Below are 6,945 nucleotides of genomic sequence, written 5' to 3'. Positions count from 1 at the left end.
TTTTTTCATTCTTCTGGTAAAACACCTTCTGATAAGGATTTATTAAAATTTATACTTAACGAATAACTTATAGATTGTCTCACTTCACATAACACTTAAGAGTGAAGGTTGTCGGGTCCTGCTGACTTGTGTACATGTAAATTGTTCAACTTTTTTAAAAAACATCATCAACAGTAACTGAGATATCTAAAAGTACATCTTCTATATCTTTCACATTAGGTTGTTCATTTAAATCTTCTGCACGTGTACATACACTACTAAAGAAAGTATTACGTATATTTACTTGTTCAGTGTCATTAATAGCTAAAGAGCCATCATACTTCATTATGTTACCCACACCAGTTCTTATTTTCAATTTAGAATTGACATATTTCCAGAACGACTTACAGTTAGTTTTAGCCTCTAATGCTCCCTTCCTTTCATAAGATTTCTTAGCCTCACGTATAGCGTTAGTATAATTATTTCTACTAGATGCATAATTAGTATGTGAAACTCTTGACTGGAAAATTGGTATTTTGTCCATGCTCTACGTTTTTTAATTATAGCTGATTTAGTTCTCCTATCCATCCAAATTGGCGGATTCGTAAATTGGTTACAATCCCTTCTTTTTGGTATATATTTTTCTACACACTGACATAATTGTGATGTGAAAATGTTCAATATTTGTTCAATGCTCTGGTCTTCAAATAAGACATCCCAATTTTCTTGATCTAGCTCGTCACTAATAGCTTTATAGTCACCTTTAAAATACTGAAATCTTTCAAATCTTGTTCGAAACTTAAATAACAGTTATAGTCAAAATGAATTACAGCATGATCACTTTTACCTATTGTAGAATCAATTACTAAAGCGTCACTATCAATCATAATTTCTTCGTTTGTAAGAACCAAATCTAAACAGCCTTGGTTTTGACCTTCTCTAAATCGAGTCGGAGACTTCACATGTTGTAAGAGAAAGTTATCTTGAATGCAATTAAACATTTTGCAGCTGAATGCTGCTCGCCTACAGTTGACTCACAGTTAATCCAGTCAATCTCTTTATAGTTAATAACATCAGTTTAGAAAACATGTATAACTCCGTACTTTTTATTTCATGATTTTAGTTTGATTATGTTTTTGTTTGATGTTACTATCATTTTTTTCTTCTTAGTTGATTGTTTTCATATTCAACGTAAAATTTATGATTAAAAGGCATATTGTGCATTATTACTTGCCTTATTTATTAATAGCTTGATAGTATAACTGAACCTTTTTATATTATGTAAACATAAAAACTTGATAACAAAGCTTATTTCATGCAGGTATGGACGAAGGCTACTAACGGTAACTTAGTACATACTTACATGGGCTAACACAAAAGACTTTGCCAATGCATGCATGATCTTAACTAACTTTACATAGACATTTGAAATTATTAAGTTTTTCAAGCAGAGTTAAATTTAAAAAAAGATTTGCCTCGTGAGAATAATAAAAATCTCAAACACAGCAAACTCACAACAGACTCAAATAGCAGGTCTGAGTGTACACTTCGTCACTACAATCTAGTTCAGAACCATTGCAACTAGTACATGTTTCCTAATCCTCTTAATGTATTGCTATTTTGTGTTTACTTTAGATATAAGTTAAAACTTTGAAACTCTAAAAGGGCATTCCATGAGGAATATTACATTGATATGAATAAATCAATATTCTCAGTCGCATTTAAAATAAAAACGCAATTAATATCTATCGTATGCATCTTTTCTAGTTCCGAAGAAAGCTATATATGAGTTGCAGACAATAGATTTGTGATGGCAAAAATCATTCTATTTTTGTTAACAGGTCAATCAAGGCTTTAGTTAGTAAGTCTTCTTATACATGTTCAGGGCCCTTTGAAAATATTCAAGCTTGATTTGAAAGTGATTTATTCATTATCCCTTTCAAACAATTAAACTCATGTATCATCATTTAAAGGGACATTAACTGTCAAATGTTTTGTTCACAGATTTTACTAAAATTGTCATATTTGCTTTATAACATACTGGAACGTATATCCAAACTAAAAAAAATGTAAAATGGTCAATTTACAATGCAAAGAAACGATAATATGTATCAACCTTTCGTGTGTCTTTTAGTCTAGAATCCATCTCATTATTTGTCGAGGTGACGTACGTAGACTGCCGACAGTCATATAACCCGATATTAACATAAATAAGCATGTACATAGATAACTTGATTTTTCCAAGTTTGTATAACTTTATATAATAGATTAAAAAAATATGCTAATCATTGTTTTTACCAGTATAATATATCTCTCAATGTCAATTACTCTCGCTATTACACCCACACTAGTCAGTCTTACCCCTACACGTCCTCTTACTCGTTCACTCACTCTTATTCTTTCACTCACTCTCATTCGTTCATTCACTCTCTTTCGTTCACTCAAAAACGCTTAATCCCTCTTACTCGCTCGTTGATCCACAAATGCTGAATCATTAAAACTCGATCGTTTATTCAGAGTAACATACTCGTTCAATTTTACTCGCTAGTTCACTCACTAACTTTTACCCGCTCGTTCACTCACTCACATCTACTCGTTCCCTAACTCATTCCGACTCATTGACTCACTCCTACACAGTCACTCACTCATTTTAACTCGCCCAGTTACTGACTCGTTCACTCAGTCACTCACTCACTCGTTCACTTGATCACTCAATCGTACTCGCTCGTTCATTCACTCTTATTCGCTCGTTCAATCACTTTTATTCGCTCGTTTGCTCGTTTACTCACTCACTCACTCTTACTCGTTCACTCACTCACCTTTACTTGCTTGTCTACCCACTCGTGCAAGCTCATTCTCCTTTCCGTGGACATCCTCCTATGCTATTTAGATAATAGCATGATGTACACCACTCATACATTGACTGGCTAAGGCAGTGCGTATGCTCTACTCCGCTATGATTAATCACAGTATATCCAGGAGAACACCACTGCCTTCCAGTAACTTGGAAATGTTAGCATCTTCACCTTCAGCTAAACTTCATTAGGTGACGAGCACTCGCAGTCATTTCACTCGAAACATTTAATTTTAATAAAAGTTTTGTATGCAGTGGTATTTTTGAAAATTATTTCTTTCATTTGAATCTTTCTGAATGAAATTCATGTTATTTTACTATCAATTGCATGATGATATTTTGTCAATCAATGTGCTTTATTACTATAATTGGCTAAGTATGTTTAAATCGACGAATAATTGAGAAAATTGCAAATAACCATATTAATGGGTGATAACTGCGATTGGTTTTCTTTTCGAATTGCTATCATATGTCGGTACGTGTTTCGTGTAAACAACACCTCCAACAATTTTCACCGCAGATCCGTGACTTTTTCTCAGAGAGCTATCACGCTTATAAGTTGTGGCATTTGGATACGGTTTTATATTTTTCTTCAGAATAGGGAACTGAGGAATATTCAGCACAATTTAGAACAAATTTATGAATTGCATGCAATCAAGTTTTCAACCAAAATATACGATACTTTACATACAGATTTAACACAAATATACACAAGTTGTCCAATTGCAATAATGAATTTGCTTTTGTATTTCCACCCATTTTCCGTATTTGGTAGAAGACATTTTTCAGCTTAATCTTCAATAGACAGTATTGATTTTAATGTTATCTACTTTTCCTACAGTTTAAACCATCTTGTCATATCTGAATATTTTTTATTTTTTTTTGAACCACTGTTATTTGATAAGAAGACATAAAGTGCGACCGTAGTCTAATTAGTTATCAAAGGTACCAGGATTACAATTTAATACGCCAGACGCGCGATTTGTCTACATTAGACTCATCAGTGACGCTCATATCAAAATAGTTATAAAGCTAAACAAGTACAAAGTTGAAAAGCATTGATCATCCAAAATTCCAAAAAGTTGTGCCAAATACCGCTAAGGTAATCTATTCCAGGCATAAGAAAATTCTTAGTTTTTCGATTGATTCCTAGTTTTGTAACAGGAAATTTATAAAAAAAATAACCATTTTATTGATATTCATGTAAGGCACATTGTTTGTAAATAATCATAATACTTCATACGCAAATACGGTAATTCATCCTCATCAGCATTTTGAATTAGATCTTTTTACATTTCCGTGGAAAGAACGTTTGCTTTGTTTTCATTATAAGATTACAATTATTTCCCAAAATTACTTGCTACGTTTTCAGGACGAAGATGGTCCGTGGAAAGAACTTTTGCTTTGTTCTGATTATAAGATTACAATTATTACCCAAAAGTGCTTGCTACGTTTTCGAGATGAAGATGGTCCGTGGAAAGAACGTTTGCTTTGTTCTAATTATAAGATTACAATTATTTCCCAAAATTGTTTGCTACGTTTTCAGGATGAAGATAGTCATTTGAACCGTAGCTATCCGGTGACTCATTATGAGAGTGTATTTCTATTATGCATTTGATATAAGTAATATGTATGTGTACTTGTTATACCATTAATGATAGAGACTAATGGTCTTTGGCTTTGAGATCCTTTGTAGTGCACAAAAAGTGATTAAGACCAATAGTCTTTTGCTTTCAGGTCCCTTGTAGTGCACAACAAGTGATTAAGACCAATAGTCGTTTGCTTTGAGGTCCTTTGTAGTGCACAACAAGTGATTAAGACCAAGAGTCGTTTGCTCTGAGGTTTTTTGTAGTGCACAACAAGTGATTAAGACTAAGAGTCGTTCGCTCTGAGGTCCTTTGTAGTGGACAACAAGTGATTAAGACCAATAGTCTTTTGCTCTGAGGTCCTTTGTAGTGCACAACAAGTGATTTAGACCAATAGTCGGTTGCTCTGAGGTCCTTTGTAGTGCACAAAAAGTGATAAAACCAAGAGTCGTTCGCTCTTAGATCCTTTGTAGTGCACGACAAGTGATTAAGACCAAGAGTCGTTCGCTCTGAGGTCCTTTGTAGTGCACAACAAGTGATTAAGACCAGGAGTCGTTCGCCCTGAGGTCCTTTGTAGTGCACACCAAGTGATTAAGACCGAGAGTCGTTTGCTCTGAGGTCCTTCGTAGTGCACAACAAGTGATTAAGACCAAGAGTCGTTCGCTCTGAGGTCCTTTGTAGTGGATAACAGTGATTAAAACCAAGAGTCATTTGCTCTGAGTTCCATCATCTTACTTACGAGACACTTTGACATTCTTAAATATGATGTAAGACAGCGATAAAAACATCTATGAACATATGTTATCCGTGCCAATGAAATATTTACTTCGATTTTATTCAAGTGGTTTAAATTCCTAAAACACATAGAACATGTAGAAGTCCCTTCCTCCAATTAACAAACCGATAACATTTTTTTTTATGTTTTGCTGGAATAAAAGCTCTAATTAAATTAGAACGATCTTTTTGATGATGCCTTTTAATACCCTTTTCTGGAAATAGTTTGTGTGAATATTCTCCTCGATTCTATAATCGGTGAAACTTACCGACTTCACCAAGTCAGCAATATAACAGTTGTTATAACTTCGTTTGTTGTTTTTTGGCTTTTGAGTTTGCCATTTCATTAGAGACTTTCGTTTTTGAATTTTTTGCGATATAAACCATTGAAATTTTGGCGGGAAAAGCTCTCTCTTGATATTTCATAGCCTTATCATTGACAAGTTAAAGTTCCCAAAAACTATTAAAAAATAAATAAGATTTTATAAGACTTTGATAAATGGGTTAAACTTATACATGCATAAGAGTTATAAGAAGAAAAATGGGGGTCAATGGGCATAGTGTTTTAAGGCATTCAAATCGATAAAACCAGAGAATTCCGAAAATCTGACAAAAAGTCCAAAACATGACAAGCGAACATCCTTAATTTAGGTACCACCATGTATGATAGTGAACTAAAGGGTAAATGCATATTCAGAACCATTCCTTCTTTTGAAAAATGAGCTGTGTCGGATGTAATCGACCTTTTGCAAATGAATATTAACACAGTCATCGATTATCATCTTTCGGGAAAAAAGTCTCTATGCAAATTATGTAACTCTATAAAAATTTGATGATGTACACTATACGACAGACAAAAAAATCATCGTTCATTCGAGCTTGAATAGTCCAAGGTCAATCAAACATGTGTACACGTGTACATGTATGTGGAAAAGGCATAAGGTCGATTTTTACCGGACTCAGTTCAATTCATATATTTTAGTCTCATTTTACTTGGTGCTACATGATATTATTTTAATATCGAATGTACACGAAATGTGTGTGCCTTCTTTGTGTTGATTCTAAAAATTACATGAGTTGAGAACAATTTAAATATATGAGGATTGAATTGATTTAATAAAAAGAGTCATTCATTAACGTATCATTAATAGATAAAACTTTTAAGTCAAAAACATTTATGCGACCTTTTTTACTTAATCAAACCATAAAGAAAATGTTTTCAATGTTTTGACGAAATATCTTCTATTTCAATGAATAAAGACATTAAACAATGTAAGAAGATGAAAACAAAGAAACTAGTCTCAAGCTCGTAGATCGAAAATGAACTGACAACGCCATGGCTTAAAAATAAAAAGACCAACAGACAAATAATAGGACAAAAAACACAACATAGAAAACTAAAGACTAAGCAACACGAACCCCACCAAAACTGGGTATGATCTCAATTGCTCCAGAAGGGTAAGCAAATCTTGCTCCACAAGTGGCAACGTCGTGTTAAAATTGAGGCTTGTATACAACAAAAACTCCAAATCGATAAATATAATGACTTTACCTTTTATATTACTAGTGAACCATTAACGACTAGGGAAGGTCTTTGTGTTAGCAAATAAAAATACGATAGATCAACATTCAAGTAAACATGATACAGGTAGTCAAATGTAGTTTTTGAATTACTCTTTTTTTTTTAAGTTGGCATTATGTGCCTTATGTCTGAGAAATAGATTTTTCAAAGGTCCTTTAAATTAATGATAT

This window comes from Mytilus galloprovincialis, chromosome 14 (assembly GCF_965363235.1).
Source record: "Mytilus galloprovincialis chromosome 14, xbMytGall1.hap1.1, whole genome shotgun sequence".
NCBI classification, from domain to species: domain Eukaryota; kingdom Metazoa; phylum Mollusca; class Bivalvia; order Mytilida; family Mytilidae; genus Mytilus; species Mytilus galloprovincialis.
The sequence above is the reverse complement of the archived record's forward strand: the minus strand, read 5'-3'. Positions refer to the sequence as shown.